Source organism: Dendropsophus ebraccatus, chromosome 13 (assembly GCF_027789765.1).
Source record: "Dendropsophus ebraccatus isolate aDenEbr1 chromosome 13, aDenEbr1.pat, whole genome shotgun sequence".
In the NCBI taxonomy this organism is placed as follows: domain Eukaryota; kingdom Metazoa; phylum Chordata; class Amphibia; order Anura; family Hylidae; genus Dendropsophus; species Dendropsophus ebraccatus.
The window spans coordinates 19884374-19906170 of NC_091466.1; positions in this window are offsets into that span (position 1 = coordinate 19884374).

A 21797-nucleotide genomic window follows, 5' to 3' on the forward strand; every position below is an offset into this window, starting at 1 on the left:
CCAAGCAAGCTTAGAAGCCCCCTCCGTAAGTCCAGTGAAGACTGTACATTACCGCTAAAGTCACATAAGTGGGCAGATAAAGCAGATAGCTGAATCAGCTGGCACTCACAATTTTCCTAGGAACACTTCATGAGTCACATCCACTTGCTCCTCTCAGGAGCAGACCGGAGTACCTAGCCAAGCATCAGCTCCAGGGGCACTATATACAGGCATTTTAAACTTATCTGCCCCAGTGTCCAGGATGATCCTTCCAGCTAGACAGGCAGAGGCATGGGGCAGCTCAAACAAGGGGCCTGCAGCAAAGCAGGTTGAGCTTCAGGATCCAGGCTCCGGGGAAGGGGAGGAGGAAAAGGAAGCATGGCAGCGTCCTGCGTCATGACGCCCAGCCCTCCAGCTGTGTTCTGACTAAGTAGTAGTCTCTTTTTAACTATAATGGCCTGTAATCGATCAACTGCTGCCTCATCCTCTTCAAGTAGCCTCTCCTCGATTATACTGGCCTGGAATCAATCCACTGCTGCCTCCTCCTGCTCTTCTAGTAGTCTCTTTTTAATTATACTGGCCTGTAATTGATCAACTGCTGCCTCATCCTCCTCAAGTAGCCTCTCCTCGATTATACTGGCCTGTAATCAATCAACTGCTGCCTCCTCCTGCTCTTTTAGTAGTCTCTTTCTAATTATACTGGCCTGTAATCGATCAACTGCTGCCTCATCCTCCTCAAGTAGCCTCTCCTTGATTATACTGGCCTTGAATCAATCAACTGCTGCCTCCTCCTGCTCTTCTAGTAGTCTCTTTTTAATTATACTGGCCTGTAATCGATCAACTGCTGCCTCATCCTCCTCAAGTAGCCTCTCCTCGATTACACTGGCCTGGAATCAATCAACTGCTGCCTCCTCCTCCTGCTCTTTTAGTAGTCTCTTTTTTATTATACTGGCCTATAATCGATCAACTGCTGCCTCATCCTCCTCAAGTAGCCTCTCCTTGATAATACTGGCCTGGAATCAATCAACTGCTGCCTCCTCCTCCTTAATTAGCCTCTCCTCCATAATACTGGCCTGGAATCAATCAACTGCTGCCTCCTCCTCATATAGCCTCTCCTCGATAATACTGGCCTGGAATCGATCAACTTCTGCCTGCTCCTCATCAAGTAGCCTCTCCTTGGTAATCCTGGCCTGGAATCGATCAACTGCTGCCTCCTGCTTCTGAAGTAGTCTGGTTTTAATTATACTGGCCTGGAATCGATCAACTCCTGCCTCCTCCTCATATAGCCTCTCCTCGATAATACTGGCCTGGAATCAATCAACTGCTGCCTCCTCCTCCTTAATTAGCCTCTCCTCCATAATACTGGCCTGGAATCAATTAACTGCTGCCTCATCTTCCTCAAATAGCCTCTCCTCCATAATACTGGCCTGGAATCGATCAACTGCTGCCTCCTCCTCAAGTAGCCTCTCCTCGATAATACTGGAATGGAATCAATCAACTGCTGCCTTCTCCTGCTGCTCAATTTGTCTTTTCTCAACAATACTGAGGAAATTTCAGCCATTTATCCTGTCCGTGCTTTGTAGCTAAATCGAACTTCAGTTAGGTCTTACATCATCGACTTATTAAACAATTTTTAGTATCCAGTTAGGGCATGCTGCATTTATAAAGAATATTGAGTGTACAGCAGGGGGAGCATTATTGTTAGTAACTTTATTATTATCCAGTTCCAGAAATATATAGGTCCCCCTGCAGGAAGCTCGATGTATATAATCTTTGTCTACGTAACACATGTCTATATGTCCGAACACATAACAGACTGAACTAATACTGACATCATCTGATCCTCGCATGGACAGATGCAATTAAGACACACACTTACTGGCGCCGTCTGCTGGCATTCAAAATGAAACGCAGCATTGGAACAAAACGCAAAGAGCCGAGTTCTTCTTGTGAGGCCCCACGCCTCATCAGCTGCCCTCGCTCTCAATGAATCTATCCCTCACACTGGACCACCTGGTCTCCACGTTTGGCTGAAAGCAAAAAACGTACAGACATTAGTAATATATGAGCGTCAGGTGACCATAACAGTAGAGTTTCTTGTTTGACATAGTGGGTAAATAACTTACCAATGATCAACTTCTGTAATCTACTATGCTTGTCCCAATCTGGGTACACAATCCGGGCAACCTCCCTCCATGCGGCACTCCGCCTTAGCTGGCTTGTGTACCCAGTCGCAGGGCCATCCCATAGCAGTGGCCGAGCATGGACCTTAATAAAAAGATAAATAAATAATATAAACCTCTTGCAAACAATGCTCGCTTGGTAAGGTAATAGCTAGTCGAGGCTTTTTCCTTGTTAGGGTACAAACACACACCGTATACGCAGCAGATACGCAGCAAATACACAGCAGATCTACAGCAGATTTGGTGGTGCAGATTTGATGCTGTGTTCAGTTATTTAGATCTAATCTGCTGCGCATTTGTTGCGTATTTGCTGCGTATCGCAGCAGTAAATAGGCTGCGTATACGGTGTGTGTGTTTGTACCCTTAGAGGCAATGTTGCTGACTAAATATTACGTCACTTATGTGGGTGGGTTATGGAGCTTCCCGTGCTGCTAACTCCCTCCCTCCTCCCTCTCCCTCCATGATGTCTGCTGCCGGCCCATATCATATACACAGTACACAACTACTTCCATCATGTGGTCATAGTGTAAGCCTGAGCTGAGTTAGCTCAGTTACATCACTATGCTTGAGCAATACGGGTATAGTTTGCTTAGGATAGAGGATCCGGGAGAGGGCCAGCATCTCGAGCAAGTGGCATATTGCCATGGTTGGCAGAGGAAGATTTAGATCTTTAAAGATTGACTGGAAAAAAGGGGGGAAATTTAGACTATATATCAACCCTGGTGTCGTTCCAATCATTATTCCCAGATATTTTATTACCGAGCGGGACACCGTCACCGTGATTTTTCCATAGGTCCCGAAATTCCCCTTCCCCAGATCTAACAGGGTACACTTATTTACATTTACCTTGAAACCCGACATTGTACCAAAGTCCCTGAGACAATCAAATATGGTTGAGAGGTCGTGTACTGGATTATCTAGAAATAACAATATGTCATCAGCAAAGAGGGCGAAAAAGAAAAAACATCCAGTGAGCGTCAGTTCTGTGGGCGGAAATGCCTTGTTGATGCCAGAGGTCAGAGGAGAATGGGCAGACTGGTTCGAACTGATAGAAAGGCAACAGTGACTCAAATAGCCAACCGTTACAACCAAGGTAGGCAGAAGAGCATCTCTGAACGCACAGTACGTCGAACTTTGAGGCAGATGGGCTACAGCAGCAGAAGACCACACCGGGTGCCACTCCTTTCAGCTAAGAACAGGAAACTGAGGCTACAATTTGCACAAGCTCATCCAAATTGGACAGTAGAAGATTGGAAAAACGTTGCCTGGTCTGATGGTCTCGATTTCTGTTGTGACATTCGAATGGTAGGGTCAGAATTTGGCGTCAACAACATGAAAGCATGGATCCATCCTGCCTTGTATCAACGGTTCAGGCTGGTGGTGGTGGTGTCATGGTGTGGGGAATATTTTCTTGGCACTCTTTGGGCCCCTTGGTACCAATTGAGAATCGTTGCAACGCCACAGCCTACCTGAGTATTGTTGCTGACCATGTCCATCCCTTTATGACCACAATGTACCCAACATCTGATGGCTACTTTCAGCAGGATAATGCGCCATGTCATAAAGCTAGAATCATCTCAGACTGGTTTCTTGAACATGACAATGAGTTCACTGTACTCAAATGGCCTCCACAGTCACCAGATCTCTCCAATAGAGCATCTTTGGGATGTGGTGGAACGGGAGATTGGCATCATGGATGTGCAGCCGACAAATCTGCGGCAACTGTGTGATGCCATCATGTCAATATGGACCAAAATCTCTGAGGAATGCTTCCAGCACCTTGTTGTATCTATGCCACGAAGAATTGAGGCAGTTCTGAAGGCAAAAGAGGGTCCAAACCGTTACTAGCATGGTGTACCTAATAAAGTGGCCGGTGAGTGTATGAACAACCCAAAAACTTAGCCTGACACCACGGAGATACAATAGATGACCAGACAGCCCTGCAAAATAGTTGAATTGAATTAGTTGAATTAGTCGAATTGAAGTTGATTTGATTTGAAAATTGAAATTGAAGAAAAAAAAAATGTCCATAAAGTGGCCTTTAACAAGCAGATGACTACTGCCTTTGAAACCGTTAAAAAATGAAAGGACTGCAGAGGACATCCGCAAGTTGATAGTATAGTATGGTATAGTACAGACAGTATGTTTCGAAATGGACAACACAAGGATGCTAAATTAGGATCCACCATTTTCACTGCCTGTTCCTTTGAACTGTGCCAATGCCTGACAAGCTGACTGCTCCCCTCCTCCCCCCTTAATAACTTGTCTTTTAAATTACTAGACTGACCAGTGCTGCGCTTGGACACCTTGCTGGAGGGTGTGGAGCATAGTGGAGGAGAAGGGGTGCGTGTAGGGCTGGAGGCGCTCATGCCCGGGGCCTGGGCGGGGGAACTGACAGAGCCAGCACGTGACACAGGGGAGGAGCAGGGGTATGACTTGCACTAACTGAACGGCCTTGATTCCACTGAGTGGGGAGTTTAGCACTCATATGCCTGCGCATGCTGGTAGTGGTTAGGCTGGTAGTGGTGGCTCCCCTGCTGATCCTGGCGTGGCACACATTGCACACTACAGTCCGTTGGTCATCCACAGTTTCTTTAAAAAACCTCCAGACTTCGGAACATCTAGCCCTGGCCACGGGAGTTTGACTTTGTGAAACAGTTGCTGATCTACTCGCTCTGCCCCTGCCTCTCCCTCTGCCCACCCCTCTTCCAACCTCTCCTGTGACTGACCTTGTCTCACCCTCAGAAGCTAAGTGTAAGTGTGCTATATACTCTATGTCACCCTCCTACACAGGGCAATTAGCACTGAGCTTGGATATGGCTGAACTAAGAAATAAAGAAATAAGAAAATTTACTGGTCACACTACTTTTTGTAAGTTGTCAAATACAATCTGTGGGTAACTGCAGCTATATACTGTATGCCACCCTCTTACACAGGGCAATTAGCAGTGAGCTTGGATATCGCTGCACGAAGAAATAAAGAAATAAGAAAATATACTGGTCACACTAGTTTATGGAGGTTGTTGTATAAAATCTGTGGGTAACTGCAGCTATATACTGTATGTCACCCTCTTACACAGGGCAATTAGCAGTGAGCTTGGATATTGCTGCACAAAGAAATGAAGAAATTAGAAAATATACTGGTCACACTAGTTTTTGGAGTTTGTCGTATAAAATCTGTGGGTAACTGCAGCTATAGGCTATGTTCACACTAGGTAAGTTTCCGGCCGTAGCGCGTTCCATGAATAAGCGGCCGGAGATTTACGTAGTTTGCGTACAATTGAAAGTATACGATCTACGGCTGCACAGTTACCACTATGTAAGAACTTACGCCCGGATCGTATGCAGCACCGTAAGAAATGAACCAGACCATTGTTTCAGGACGGAAATGCTGTAACTTACGCCCGTAGCATATCATGCGGTCCGGTACGGAGTGGTGATTTCTTCATTTTTGCACTTTGATTTGCCAATCCAAAAGGTTCTGTGGGGTGTCCGGGGCTAGCCGAAGATATCCAAGTAAAAGACCGCTGTCAGATCAGGAAGCGTAAGTAGACTACGGGCGTAAGTTTGCGGATCGCACGTAGCCGGCTGCAACTTACGTAAATCCCCGGCCGGAGTTTCACACGTATATATGTCCGGCCGCGTTAAATATGCGGCCGGACATATACGTAGTGTGAACATAGCCATATACTGTATGCCATCCTCTCACACAGGGCAATTACCAGTGAGCTTGGATATGACTGCACAAAGAAATGAAGAAATAAGAAAATATACTGTTCACACTAGTTTTTGGAGGTTGTCGTATAGTCTGTGTGTAAGTGGTGGTATGGGGTGTATGCCACCTGTTTCACAGGACAATGAGCAGTGAGGTTCTATGCAGCTATAGTCACAGCAATATAATGTACAACAGCAGCAGCACCAGGGACAAAAATATAATAGTACTGAGAACTTCTTTGGGTCTGTATGCAACACCTAATGTCCCCTTTCTGCCAGCAGCCGATCACCAGTGTGCTGCTAAAATCGTGTTAGCTGCACTGCAAGTCCCAGCCAGCAGTCTGGAGTAATCCCCCCAAAAATAAAGATTTTAAGCCCTTACTGTTACGGCCGCGGCGGCGTCCCGTGCTCCGGGCCGCCGCCGCGACTCCCCACTGCCCCATGCAGCAGCCGGTGTCCGTAGGCAGGGACCCGGCGCTGCTGTCACTTCGGCCCCGGGGGGCGCCTTACCTCTCCATGCTCCTGTCCGTCGCTGTGCCGGCCGGCGCGCGCGTCCCCGCCTCCTAGGGCGCGCGCGCGCCGGCTGTCTCAGATTTAAAGGGGCAGTGCGTCCCTAATTGGTTAGTTGCACCAATCACTCCCCTATAAATCCCAGCATGCCCTGTCCCTTGTGTTGGAGCCTCTACATGCTTCCCATAGCGTTTGGCCCAGCTCCCTGTTGTTCCTGATTCCTGTCCGCTACCTGGTCCCCAGTCCTTGTTCCTGATTCCTGTCCGCTACCTGGTCCCCAGTCCTTGTTCCTGATTCCTGCCCGCTACCTGGTCCCTAGTCCTTGTTCCTGGTTCCTGCTTCCCCGTTACTCTATTGCTCCTGTCTTCAGCCTGTCTCCTGCGGTCACGACTACAGACCTCTGCCACTACCATCTCCTGCCTACTGCTCCTGCCACGCCTCGCCTGCCATCACCAGCAACCAAGCCAGGGGTAGCGACCTGGGGGTCGCCTGCCGCAGCAAGTCCATCCCGCCTTGCGGCGGGCTCTGGTGAAAACCAGCGGCCCCTTAGACTCCGCTCCCTGGTGAGGTTAGTGCCATCGCTGGTGACGGTCCAGTGGATCCACTACTCCAGGCGTTACAGTAGGCTCCAACCATGGATCCCGGCGAGGTGCCTGATCTCCGTGACGTCGCCAGAGTGGTCGCGCAACAGGCTCAACAAATCCAGCAACAGTCGCAGCAAATCCAGCAATTGACTGCCGCCCTACAGCAGCATGCTACAGCCCAGCGCTCACCACCACCAGCAGCCACCTCGAGACTTCGACTGGCCCTCCCGACTAAATATGGAGGCGATCCCAAGTTGTGCAGGGGATTCCTGGCTCAGTGCACCATGCATATTGAACTTTTAAGTAGTCAGTTTCCCACCGAGCGCTCTAAAGTGGCTTTCATCATTAGCCTATTGGAGGGTAGAGCTCTGGCCTGGGCCACGCCGTTGTGGGACCGAGATTACCCTGTTGCTGCCAATCTCCGAACCTTCCTGGCCGAGTTTCGCTCCGTCTTTGAGGAACCTGCCCGTGCTACTTCAGCTGAGACAGCTCTCCTCAACCTCTCTCAAGGGAGCTCCTCTGTTGGTGACTATGCCATCCAGTTCCGCACCCTGGCAGCTGAATTGGACTGGAACGAGGCCGCCCTATTAGCCACCTTCAAGAAGGGCCTTTCTACTCGAGTGAAAGATGTGCTCGCTGCCCGAGACCTTCCTACCTCCTTGAACGAACTCATTCTACTGGCTACCAGAGTCGACACCAGGTTTTCCGAGAGAGAGGAGGAGGTCCGACAAGAACGGCGTCTGAGCCTGCCCCGTCGCCATCCTCGGTTGGCACCGGTATTCCAAAATCCCGTTGCTCCTATGCCCCAGTCGTCTCCAGAAGTTCCTATGCAGGTGGATCGAGCTCGCTTGACGACTGAAGAAAGGGCCCGTCGACTAGAGCTGAATCTCTGCCTATACTGCGGAGGCGCTGATCACTTTCGGCAGAGATGTCCCCAACGTCCTCAGCGTCCGGGAAACGCTCGCACCTAGGTCCAGTGGGAGAGGTCTCCCTAGGTGTGAATGCCACCTCTCCAAGATTGACTATGCCAGTCTCCATCCAGACACCCTCAGGGCAAGTTCTCCAGACTACTGCCCTCATCGACTCTGGCGCTGCTGGCAGTTTCATTTCTGCTTCGTTGGTCCAAAGATGGCGGCTACCCGTGATACAGCTAGCCCAACCCCGGTCTATCTCTTCGATCACGGGCGAGATTCTTACCGAAGCTGTGCACTGCCAGACTGAACCCCTAGTCCTCCAGGTGGGCGCCTTACATCAGGAGAGGATCTCCTTCTACGTCTTGCGCCATTCCTCTTCCGCCATCTTGCTGGGTCTTCCTTGGCTGCAATTACATACCCCTAAGCTGGACTGGAGAACTGGGGAGGTTCTCAGCTGGGGCCAGGACTGTCCAAATAGGTGTCTGAGACCTCCTCAACCCAAGTGCTCTACGAGGTCACCTGCTAATGCCAAGCCTTTGTCTGGTCTACCGCACGAATACCAAGACTTTATGGATGTCTTCTCGGCCAAGGAGGCAGACTCTCTACCACCTCATCGGTCCTATGATTGCCCTATAGACCTTCTTCCTGGAACTTCTCCCCCACGAGGTCGAGTATACCCTCTCTCTGTGCCCGAGACGGAAGCCATGTCCTCCTACATCCGGGAGAACTTACAGAAGGGCTTCATCCGTAAATCCACGTCTCCCGCTGGCGCTGGATTTTTCTTTGTGCAGAAGAAGGACGGTTCCCTCCGCCCATGCATAGACTACCGGGGCTTAAATAAGGTGACTGTCAAGAACCGCTATCCTCTTCCGCTAATCCCAGAACTATTCGACCGTCTCCGTGGAGCTAGGATCTTCTCCAAGTTGGATCTCAGGGGAGCGTATAACCTGATCCGTATTCGTGAAGGAGACGAATGGAAGACCGCTTTCAACACCAGAGATGGGCACTACGAATATCTGGTCATGCCATTCGGCCTATGCAACGCCCCAGCGGTCTTCCAGGAATTCGTGAATGATTTATTCCGCGATCTCCTCTATGTCTGCGTCATAGTCTATCTTGACGACATCCTGGTCTTCTCCCACGACCAGCAGACCCACGTGTCCCATGTACGACAGGTTCTACGGAGACTACGGGCCAACCGTTTGTATGCCAAGCTGGAGAAGTGCGTTTTCCATCAGCGCAGCCTGCCGTTTCTTGGATACATTGTCTCCGACCAGGGCCTACAGATGGATCCTGCCAAGCTCTCAGCTGTTCTCCAGTGGCCTCGTCCTGAGGGACTTAGAGCTATCCAACGATTCCTTGGATTTGCCAACTACTATCGGCAATTCATCCCTCACTTCTCTACCCTGGTTGCACCCATAGCGGCTCTCACAAAGAAGAAGGCGGATCCTAGACGCTGGCCTCCCGAGGCCGAACATGCCTTCAATAGCCTAAAGTCTGCCTTTGCCTCCGCTCCTGCTCTAGTTCGCCCGGATATCTCCAAGCCGTTTTCTCTTGAAGTTGATGCTTCCTCTGTGGGCGCCGGAGCAGTCCTCTCGCAAAGGGACACATCAGGCAAGACCAGAACCTGCGGGTTCTTTTCTAAGACTTTTTCCCCTGCCGAGAGGAACTATACGATAGGAGATCGGGAACTCCTGGCTATTAAGCTGGCACTGGAGGAGTGGCGTCATCTCCTAGAGGGGGCTAAACATCCCGTTAACATATACACGGACCACAAGAACCTCCTCTACCTCCAATCGGCTCAACGCCTCAATCCCCGGCAGGCCAGGTGGTCCCTCTTCTTCTCTCGGTTCAACTTCACCATTCATTTCCGTCCAGCCGAGAGGAATATCAAGGCCGATGCGTTATCCCGAGCATCCGATGTTATGGGGCAAGAGGAATCTCCTCGACACATAATACCTCCTGATCGCCTAGTACCAGTTGCCACTTCTACTCTGCAGCAGTTGCCTCCCGGTAAGACTTATGTGCGCCCCGCACTCCGTAAACGCATCTTGAAATGGGGTCATTCCTCTATGGTGGCCGGGCATCCGGGAGTTCTAAAGACCGGGCAACTGATCTCCCGCCACTACTGGTGGCCTAGCCTACTCCTGGATGTCAAAGACTTTGTGGCGTCCTGTACCATCTGTGCCAGAAACAAGTCCTCTCATCAAAGACCTGCCGGCCTACTTCAGCCCTTGCCAGTCCCAGACCGCCCCTGGTGCCATATAGGCATGGACTTTGTCACAGACTTACCTCCATCTGCGGGTAACACAGTCATCTGGGTTGTCACGGACCGCTTCTCCAAGATGTCCCACTTCGTGGCTCTTCCTGGATTACCATCAGCCCCTCGCCTGGCCCAGCTGTTCTTTCAGCATATCTTCCGCCTCCATGGTCTTCCTCTTCATATAGTCTCTGACCGAGGCTCACAATTTGTCTCCAGATTCTGGCGTGCTCTCTGCTCTCAACTCCAAGTGAAGCTGGACTTCTCTTCGGCCTATCATCCCCAGACCAATGGGCAAGTGGAGAGGGTCAATCAGGTCCTTGGCAATTATCTTCGACATTTCGTCTCCGCTCGCCAGAACAACTGGTCCAGTCTGCTTCCTTGGGCAGAGTTTTCCTACAATCATCTGGACTCAAGCTCCACAGGCAAGTCACCCTTCTATGTGGTCTATGGCAGTCACCCTCGTCCTCCTCTGCCTCTCTCTCCATCCTCTGAGGTCCCAGCCGTGGAGGAGTTGTTATCTGACCTGCAGTCAATCTGGGAACAGACTCGACAATCTCTGCTCAAGGCATCTGTCTGCATGAAGGACCAGGCGGATAAGAGAAGAAGACCCGCCATGAATTTTCTCCCTGGTGACAAAGTCTGGCTCTCGGCCAAATATGTCCGACTCAAGATTCCCAGCTACAAGTTGGGTCCTCGATTCCTCGGTCCTTTCTCGGTGCTAAAACGCCTCAACCCTGTCACCTACAAACTCCGCCTACCCCCTACGATGCGGATTCCAAACGCCTTCCATGTCTCCCTCTTAAAGCCAGTGGTCCTCAACCGGTTCTCCGATAAGGCTTCGCTCTCTGCTCCACAAGCCGTCTCTGATGACGTTTACATTGTCAAAGACATTCTGGCTATGAAAACTGTCAGAGGGAGACGATCCTTCCTAGTGGACTGGAAAGGATTTGGTCCTGAGGAGAGGTCCTGGGAACCCGAGGCTAACATCCTGGACCAAGACCTCATCAAGAGGTTCCTACAGGCCAGAAAGAGGGGGAGGCCAAAGGGGGGGGGTACTGTTACGGCCGCGGCGGCGTCCCGTGCTCCGGGCCGCCGCCGCGACTCCCCACTGCCCCATGCAGCAGCCGGTGTCCGTAGGCAGGGACCCGGCGCTGCTGTCACTTCGGCCCCGGGGGGCGCCTTACCTCTCCACGCTCCTGTCCGTCGCTGTGCCGGCCGGCGCGCGCGTCCCCGCCTCCTAGGGCGCGCGCGCGCCGGCTGTCTCAGATTTAAAGGGGCAGTGCGTCCCTAATTGGTTAGTTGCACCAATCACTCCCCTATAAATCCCAGCATGCCCTGTCCCTTGTGTTGGAGCCTCTACATGCTTCCCATAGCGTTTGGCCCAGCTCCCTGTTGTTCCTGATTCCTGTCCGCTACCTGGTCCCCAGTCCTTGTTCCTGATTCCTGTCCGCTACCTGGTCCCCAGTCCTTGTTCCTGATTCCTGCCCGCTACCTGGTCCCTAGTCCTTGTTCCTGGTTCCTGCTTCCCCGTTACTCTATTGCTCCTGTCTTCAGCCTGTCTCCTGCGGTCACGACTACAGACCTCTGCCACTACCATCTCCTGCCTACTGCTCCTGCCACGCCTCGCCTGCCATCACCAGCAACCAAGCCAGGGGTAGCGACCTGGGGGTCGCCTGCCGCAGCAAGTCCATCCCGCCTTGCGGCGGGCTCTGGTGAAAACCAGCGGCCCCTTAGACTCCGCTCCCTGGTGAGGTTAGTGCCATCGCTGGTGACGGTCCAGTGGATCCACTACTCCAGGCGTTACACTTACAAGGGCTGTTGGGTTCTTTCTATAGTATCCCTGCATACTGGAACACTAATTTCCTCCCTAACGCTCTCACTGACAAGCAGCAGCTCAGTCCCTATTCTCTTCCAACATGCATGTGAGCCGAGCTCCGTCAGCACCAATTTTTATATGCCAGGGTCATCTGATCTGACCAACCAATCTCTGCTATTGACATGTATGGGTCCCACGTGATCGCAGGGACCTGCCGCCGCTCTCTGCTCAAAGATTGAACATGTTCATTCTTTGAGCGGAGAGGAGAGGGAGCGGACAGGCGCGCGCTCTCCCATTCGCTTAAAGTAGGACACTGAGCACGGCGGGATTCAGCCGATCTTGCACAGTGTGAACCGGCCCTTTGTGAGCAGGCATAACTATGGGATCAACGACATCATCCCACTCGTCCGTGTTCTTAAAAGTGCGGTGAACAACATCATCAGCGAGGATTCCCAGGCCACCACTCCAAGGCTGAACATCTTCATCCTCCATCAATTGTCTGTTCTAAACCACGCTGGGTCTAATACAGTACTATTACTGCTCCTGGTTCCACTGTCAAATGTCTGTTTTCCACCCTACTTGGTCGAAGGAACTTTGTGTCCTATGTCCCGTGTAATCACTTACACCTTGGCTAATAATTTTTCACAATTTTTGCACTTTGATTTTTTCCACTTTTTTCATTGTAATAGCAACTGCAACTAAACGAAACTATACCCTATCAGACTCCCACTATTGTAACTGCAATTATTCAGACGTTATAGCAAGGTTCGTTTTAGGTTCAGTTAGTCTGAATCCGAACTTCAAGAAAGTTTGCCGGATCGAACCCAACCGAACTTTTCAAAAGTTCGCTCATCCCTAGTACTGAGCTCTCTCTTTTTATATCCCAGTAGACCAGTCATGTACATACCCCCACACGTGTGCCGTTGCAGGCTTCTAATTAAAAGCTGTCCTGTGTATCCCCGACGAAACCGGAAATGATGTCATCGGGTCACTTGTATAGGCTCCAGCTCCCATTATATGTATTATTATTATTATAGTTGATTTTTTTAAATATATTTAAAGAACAATAATTTTCTTATATCTGGTCTTGCATCTATCTGTTGGATGGGGGGTTCTTTTTAACATCTTTCTTCTCATAACAATTTTGGTTTTGTTTAAAGAGTGAAGTGTGCATATAGACCTTGCATATTAGAGCCCTTTATAGGAGTAAAAAAAAATCAACAGATGTACCCACTCTCAATAAATACACTAGAGACGAGCGAACTGCTCGGACCTTTGGTCCGAAAGCAGTTTGCTCTCTCATCATGCCTTTGATCCCGTCCGCATACTTGCGCTCATGGGAATATGCGGCCAGGATATTCCAGTGAATCCCTGTTGAATTCCCTGGAATATGCTGGCCGCATATTCGCGGGAGCGCAAGTATGCGGCAGGGATCAAAGGCATGATGAGAGAGCGCCGATGCCGTCGGACCAAAAGTCCGACCGTCCGTTCATCTCTAAAATCCACGTACACAAATCAGATGTACAAATAATTACTGGATATAAAAGATGTGAAACATTCCGTATTTTTTTCTGACGGACAAAGATGTCTGTATGTCAGCTGATAGGAATACCGCTGTAATCGCTGAACAAATGCACTTACCCAAATGAGATGTACGTTTAATTACTGTATAGCAGATGTCAAGTATTTCAAATTTTTCCTGACAGAGGATGTTTTTCTGCTTATAGGAATAGAGCTTTATGTCGCGGCCGCTGCACATACCTCTCACCGTGCCGCTGCTTCCCCATCTCCTGCTCTGTGCCGGGGCTCCTCTTCCTCCACCTCCCTGTCAGCTCGACGGGCGCGTCCCTATCTCCTAGGGAGTGCGCGCTGGCTCTGCTATAACTTAAAGGGTCAGTGTGCCTTTAATTGGCTGCTGCTCTGAAGCTCTACATGAATTGCAGCCCTGTCCCACCACAGATGTTGGAGACTCTGCATGCTTCCTGGTGTGTTCAGTCCCAGCTACCTGTTGTTCCTGTCCATTGTTCCTGCACATTGTTTCTGACACCTGCGGTTCCCTGTATCCAGATGCTTACCTGCCTGTCTGCCTGCTTCCCTACTGTTCCTGCTACACCTCGTCCACCGTCACTACAAGCCAAGCCAGGGGTAGCGACCTGGGGGGTCACCTGCCGCGGCAAGTCCATTCCGTCTTGTGGTGGGCTCTGGTGAAGACCAGCGGCCCCTTAGACTCCGCTCCCTGGGGTGGCTTACGCCATCACTAGTGACGGTCCCGTGGCCTGACATCCGGGATATCGCCAGAGTGGTCGCCCAGCAGGCTCAGCAGATTCAGCAGCAGTCCCAGTAAATCCAACAGCTGACTGCGGCCTTACAGCAGCGCACCGCAGCTCAAAGGTCGCCTCCAGCATCGTCGCCTTCTGTGCCTGTGCCTTCTCCTCTTGGCTCGAATCTACGGCTTGCACTTCCATCCAAATATGGTGGAGATCCCAAGATGTGCAGAGGATTCATCACCCAGTGCGCTATGCATATTGAGCTTCTCTCCAACCATTTCACCACTCCAAAGTTGCGTTTGTCATCAGCCTCTTGGAGGGGAAGGCCCTGGCCCAGGCTACACCACTGTGGGACCGAGACGACCCGGCTACTGCCAACCTCCGGGCCTTTCTGGCTGTGTTTTTGAGGAGCCAGCCCGAGCTTCGTCAGCAGAGACCGCTCTCCTCAACCTGCGACAGGGAAACTTCTCCGTTGGTGAGTACGCCATCCAGTTTCGCTGGCTACTCGGATTGATGTCCGGTTCTCTGAGAGATAGCACCTACTGGCTGGCACCAGCCTTCCAGAACCCAGTTACCCCTGCGCCCCAGCCTACTTCTGAGGGGCCCATGCAGGTGGAACAAGCTCGCCTGACCCCTGAGGAAAGAACTCACCCTCGGGAGCTGAACCTCAGCCTTTACTGCGGTGCCTCTGACAATTTCCGTCTGAACTGTCCACAGCGTCCGGGAAATGCCCGCACCTAGGTCCGGTAGGAGAGGCCTCCCTAGGTGTGAATGATTCCTCTCCAAAATTGTCCATGCCTGTTTCCATTTTGGCTCCTTCTGGGCAGAGCTATAAGTCCACTGCTTTCCTTGACTTGGGGTCTGCTGGCAGTTTCATTGCAGCAACGCTGGTCCAGAAATGGCAACTACCTGTGGTCCGGCTTGCAAGATCTCTTACCATCTCTTCTGTCACCGGCAAGTCTCTTACTGACGTTGTTCGCTTCCAGACTGCTCCACTAATCCTCCAGGTGGGCGCTCTGCATCGGGAGAAGATCACTCTCTACGTCTTGCCCCGTTCCTCTTCAGCCATCCTGCTGGGTCTCCCTTGACTGCAATTAAACTCTCCCAATTTAGACTGGAAGACCGGGGACATTCTACGTTGGGGTCCGGATTGCTTGAACCTGTGTCTGAAGACTCCTCAGCTCAGGTGTTCTATGTCCCCACCTGACTCTGTCAAGCCACTATCTAGTCTCCTGGCAGAATATCAAGACCTGACAGATGTGTTTTCTGCCAAAGAGGCTGACACTCTACCTCCTCACCGACCATATGATTGTCCCATTGACCACCTTCTCGGGACCTCTCCTGCTCGTGGTTGAGTGTACCTACTCTCAGTCCCAGAAACAGAGGCCATGTCGGTGTACATCAAGTAGAATCTCCAGAAGGGCTTTATTCGTAAATCCACGTCTCCAGCTGGTGCAGGGTTCTTCTTCGTCCAGAAGAAGGACTGTTCTCTCCGTCCACGCATAGACTTTCGGGGTCTTAATAAGGTGACAGTGAAGAATCGGCACCCTCTTCCGCTAATCTCCGAGTTATTTGATTGTCTCCGTGGAGCTCGGATCTTTACCAAATTGGATCTTAGAGGAGCCTACAACTTGATCAGGATCCGTGAGGGTGACAAGTGGAAGACCGCTTTCAACACCAGGGACAGGCACTACGAGTATCTGGTCATGTCCTTTGGCCTTTGTAATGCCCCCGCAGTCTTCCAGGAGTTTGTCAACGATATCTTCCGTGATCTCCTCTACGTCTGTGTCATTGTGTACTTGGATGATATCCTCATCTATTCCCCTGATCTGCAGACTCATGTGGCTCGAGTACGCCAAGTGCTACGTCAACTTAGGGCTAACCGCCTGTATGCCAAATTGGAGAAGTGCGTGTTCCACCAGCCCAGTCTTCCCTTTCTTGGATACATAGTCTCGGATCGTGGACTGCAGATGGACCCTGCAAAACTCTCACCAGTGCTTCAGTGGCCACGTCCCGTTGGACTCAGCGATTCAACGATTTTTGGGCTTTGCCAATTATTATCAGCAGTTTATTCCACATTTTTCCACCTTGGTAGCGCCCATTGTGGCTCTTACAAAGAAAGGAGCGGATCCTAAGCGATGGCCTACTGAGGCTGAACAAGCCTTCACCAGTCTGAAGTCAGCCTTTGCTGCTGCTCCGGTTTTGTCCCGTCCGAATCCCACCAGGCCATTTTCATTGGAACTAAACACCTATAAACCCATCCGATATGCAAATGAGCAAAAAATATCAAATAAATTAGTGCAAGAAAACTTTATTGAGAAATATCGCAACAATAATAAGGACAAGGAAAAATATAAAAACAGACAAAGACCTGGGAGGTGGGAGACCAAACATGAGGAGAGGTATATGTTTACAAAATAAAGTGCAAGTGCATATCTTAGGTACTAATGAATTTAGCCGTATACAGCCTGGTTATAAGCATATTATAAAGTGCAAGTGCTCAAACATAACCAAAAACACAGGCTGCATAGCTCAATACAACAAAGTATAGGCAAGTGCACATAAACAACATTACCCCGGGATATAGTTCCCAAAGCCTCAGGACTCCCACCTCACACTCCTCCAACGTCGTTTCGCTATTCGCTTCTTCAGGGAGTGATGAGGGGATTGCCAATTATCGAATCTACCTCATGAATTCCTTTCCCCTAACCGGCTGGTAGTGAGTTTGCTATCACTTCATTCTCAAATTCCCGAGTATACGTCTTATTTGACATATTTGCAGTTTTGTTACCTCCATTTTTAATTAATATTTTTTAATCCTATTAATAATTTACTTATTACATACATGTTATATATTTTAATGGGCTAGATGTAATGTTTGACCTGTTTTGTATTTGGACTCTAGGGGATGTTATATGCACTGCATCATATTTGTCCTCTTGTGGGCTGTTGTTTCTGTATTAGACACTAGATGGTGCCATACTACACCTTATTTTTCTTAATGTATACATTTTGACAATTACACTCTATTTATTCACATACACTTGGTGGATTCACTTTCACCTTATTATTGTACCCTATGTATCATATCTTATTATATTGTTCATTGTGGCACAGGGTCACTCAGTATATATATTTTTTGCTTATTCACACACATGTCACTCAGCACCAGTAGCTAGATAATGATATATATATATGCCACACTTGCCACCAGCACTAGTAGTTAGACAATGATATCTCTTTTTCATTTATTTTTTTATATATATATTTTTTTATTTTTTTAATATCTTTATGGCATATTAAATTTGGTTCAGGCTATCATGTAGCTTGGGTCAGGTCTGCTTTGCGGCCGTGGATTGTTCCTTGTTGTTCTCTGGTTTTTGGTCTGCGCGGTCTCGGTCCGTCTGTGTTCAGTATGGGTTATTTATCAACTTCTATGATACCAGTGTAAGATGGAGGATTTTCAATCTTATATATTTGCCTGCATTGCTCATGAGTTATTTATCTCTTCTGATGCCATTCTTCTTCCTTCCCTCTTTTTCTTTCTTTCTCCACTTTCATAGTATCTTATTTCTTATATAGACATTTTTCTTTATATAGATATAGATATGATTTGTATTTGTTTAGCACTTGCACTTTTGCGCACATTTGGCACTTTCACAGAGCACTTGCACTTTATTTTTGGCTTGCTCACCTCACTTACCAATCAACTGTTGTGTATATACATATACTTACTTATATCCTAGCACGTTGTCACTTTAATTGATATTATACTGGCCGTTTTTGTCTTCATGGTGTTCTTACATGTACTTGTTATAGCAGCCCATACTGCTTGCCCTCTTCCAAGATGGCGTCCGCATTGGGTGCGGCCTAATGCGCATGTCCGGCCGGCTGGCGGTCACGTGACTAGGACCGGATCTGGCGTAGGGCGCATGCGCCTCGCATCACTTCCGGTTCGTCGCGCAGCCCGCGGCTGATACTGGCGTCCGCACGTGTGGCCGCCATATAGTACGATGCAGGTGAGATCATTATAGCCATCCAATCGGGCATTAAGGCACACTATATAACATCCTCTTGGTCTCCCCCTCATCACTCCCTGAAGAAGCGAATAGCGAAACGACGTTGGAGGAGTGTGAGGTGGGAGTCCTGAGGCTTTGGGAACTATATCCCTGGGTAATGTTGTTTATGTGCACTTGCCTATACTTTGTTGTATTGAGCTATGCAGCCTGTGGTTTTGGTTATGTTTGAGCACTTGCACTTTATAATATGCTTATAACCAGGCTGTATACGGCTAAATTCATTAGTACCTAAGATATGCACTTGCACTTTATTTTGTAAACATATACCTCTCCTCATGTTTGGTCTCCCACCTCCCAGGTCTTTGTCTGTTTTTATATTTTTCCTTGTCCTTATTATTGTTGCGATATTTCTCAATAAAGTTTTCTTGCACTAATTTATTTGATATTTTTTGCTCATTTGCATATCGGATGGGTTTATAGGTGTTTAGTTCTATTTCAAATACCATTCGGTTATTTCTCCCCCCCTTATTCCCTTTTTTTGGGGGGTATAGGACGTTTATCACAGAATCCAGAATCTATAGGTGTTTTCCATTTTCATTGGAAGTCGATGCTTCTTCTGTAGGTGCTGGAGCTGTTCTCACTTAGAGGAACTCTCCAGGCAAGGCCAGGACCTGTGGATTTTTCTCTAAGACTTTTTACCCGGCTGAGAGAAACTACACCATAGAGGACCGTGAGCTATTGGCGATTAAGTTGGCCCTAGAAGAGTGGTGTCATCTTCTAGAGGGGAGTAAACCAAAACCAAAAAAACGTACTATGGGAGCGGTATTGTTCTTGGCGATCAGATGAGCAGAAAAAATATCAAAAATCAAAATATTTACTCACAATTGGTGAATGGCGACCCTTCACCACTCAGACATACAGCACCCGTAATATTATGCAATGGATTTGGTCAGGCTCGCTTCACCCTCCGGGGAACACACTGCTCTGGTATCGTACATCAGAAACAAAAAAGGAAAAAACCTGGGGAGCGATCTTATATCTTCATCCAACCTTTATAATACAATCACTGTAAACATGGAATGTACTCACTCAATGGAGGGGAGAAAACCTATCTCCCCCCCGAACTCCAGGATCACCCTTAGCCTGTTTGCAGGAGAAGCAGCTCCTTTCTTCAGCCAGCTCCAGCCAGCTCCTCGTCAATGGGACCTCATGCTGTGCAGCCTGCTTGTAAGTTGTTTATCTAATCCCTCCTTGGGATAACAGGTAAGTCGATACAAAGACTTGATAGATTGATGTAAACAAAATCACAATTTATTAATGTCCAACGCGTATCGGAACTTTTCCTTGCTCAGGGTCATAACCATACTTAGTACAAATGAACTTTTATAAACTCCCCCTCCCCCTTACCTTCCTTCCACCATTACTTCCGGGTTGGTGGGCAATTGCTAGACTAGTACTTCCATTAGTGGACAATTGCTCAACTAGTGCTTCCATAAACAAAATGTAAAATGTAATCTACTAGGTAAAGCAATTAGGTAAAGAAATTCCTAGACTAGTACTTCCAGAGCCGGCCTTAGGGTAGATGGCGCCCTGTGCGTAACTGTCTTCTGGCGCCCCCCCCCCCCTCCCCAAACACACTATATATATATATATATATATATATATATATATATATATATATATATATATATATAGACATACAGGGCAGAGCTTCTGCTGTCCCTGTGGCTGTGCTGTTACTGCAACATAGTAGCTGTTATTTTTCCAATTTTAGACAACCCTATTAAAGGAGTTATCCAGGATTCAAAAAGGCATGTCTACTTTCCTTCATAAACAGCTCCATCCCAGTCCTCAGGTTGTGTGTGGTATTACAACCCAGTTCCATTGATGTGAATTAGAGACAAGCTGTAATACCACATACAACTAAAAAATAATAATACATTAACATAGGACAATACTCAACACTAGATGGGGGCTGGGTTCACACTATGTATATTTGAGGCAGTATTTGGTCCTCATGTCAGGTCCTCATAGCAACCAAAACCAGGAGTGGATTGAAAACACAGAAAGGATCTGTTCACACAATGTTGAAATTGAGTGGATGGCCGCCATATAACAGTAAATAACGGCCATTATTTCAATACCACAGCCGTTGTTTTAAAATAACAGCAAATATTTGCCATTAAATGGCGGCCATCCACTCAATTACAACATTATGTGAACAGAGCCTTTCTGTGTTTTCAATCCACTCCTGGTTTTGGTTGCTATACAGCCTCACAAATACAGCCTCAAATATACATAGTGTGAACCCAGCCATAAGCAGTATGCCCTATACATGCCCCCAAATAGTAGTCAGGCAGCTCAGTGCCACCATATAAGCAGGTAGCTGTAGGTAGATAGTTATAGGTAGCAATGGTAGCTGTAGGTAGGTAGTTGTGGGTAGCTGAAGGTAGGTAGCTGTAGGTAGGTAGTTGTGCGTAGCTGTAGGTAGGTAGCTGTAGGTAGTTATAGATAGCTGTAAGTAGATAGCTGTAGGTATCTGTAGGTAGTTATAGGTAGGTATAAGTAGATAGCTGTAGGTAGGTAGCTGTAGGTAGTTATAGATAGCTGTAAGTAGATAGCTGTAGGTATCTATAGGTAGTTATAGGTAGGTATAAGTAGATAGCTGTAGGTAGGTATAAGTAGATAGCTGTAGGTAGCTGTAGGAAGGTAGTTATAGGTAGCTATAGGCAGGGCTGTATTACCAGCTGCTGCTGCCCTAGGCACTAAACCTGAAGACGCCCTATCTACACGCACCTATTGGCGATACCAGATCTGACCAATACCACCATACCCCCCCACCCCCCCTAGAAAAGACACCAGATTTACTGGCAAGTCTGAACGGGAGGAGGGAAACAAAAAAAAAAAAAAAAAAATAGTTTTTTCTGTCCCCCTGCTCCCTGGTGCTGCCCCCCTGCAAGGTGCTGCCCTAGGCACCGGACCACGGGTGCCTAGTGGTGAATACGGCCCAGGCTTTAGGTAGTTATAGGTAGGTGTAAGTAAATAGCTGTAGGTAGCTGTAGGAAGGTAGTTATAGGTAGCTGTAGGTAGTTATAGGTAGCTGTAGGTAGGTAGTTATAGGTAGGTAGTTATAGGTAGCTGTAGGTAGTTATAGGTAGCTGTAGGTAGGTAGTTATAGGTAGGTAGTTATAGGTAGCTTTAGGTAGTTATAGGTAGCTGTAGGTAGTTATAGGTAGGTAGTTATAGGTAGCTGTAGGTAGTTATAGGTAGCTGTAGGTAGTTATAGGTAGGTAGTTATAGGTAGCTGTAGGTAGTTATAGGTAGCTGTAGGTAGTTATAGGTAGGTAGTTATAGGTAGCTGTATGTAGATTATAGGTAGCTGTAGGTAGTTATAGGTAGCTGTAGGTAGTTATAGGTAGCTGTAGGTAGGTAGTTATAGGTAGGTAGTTATAGGTAGCTGTAGGTAGTTATAGGTAGCTGTAGGTAGGTAGTTATAGGTAGGTAGTTATAGGTAGCTGTGGTAGTTATAGGTAGCTGTAGGTAGTTATA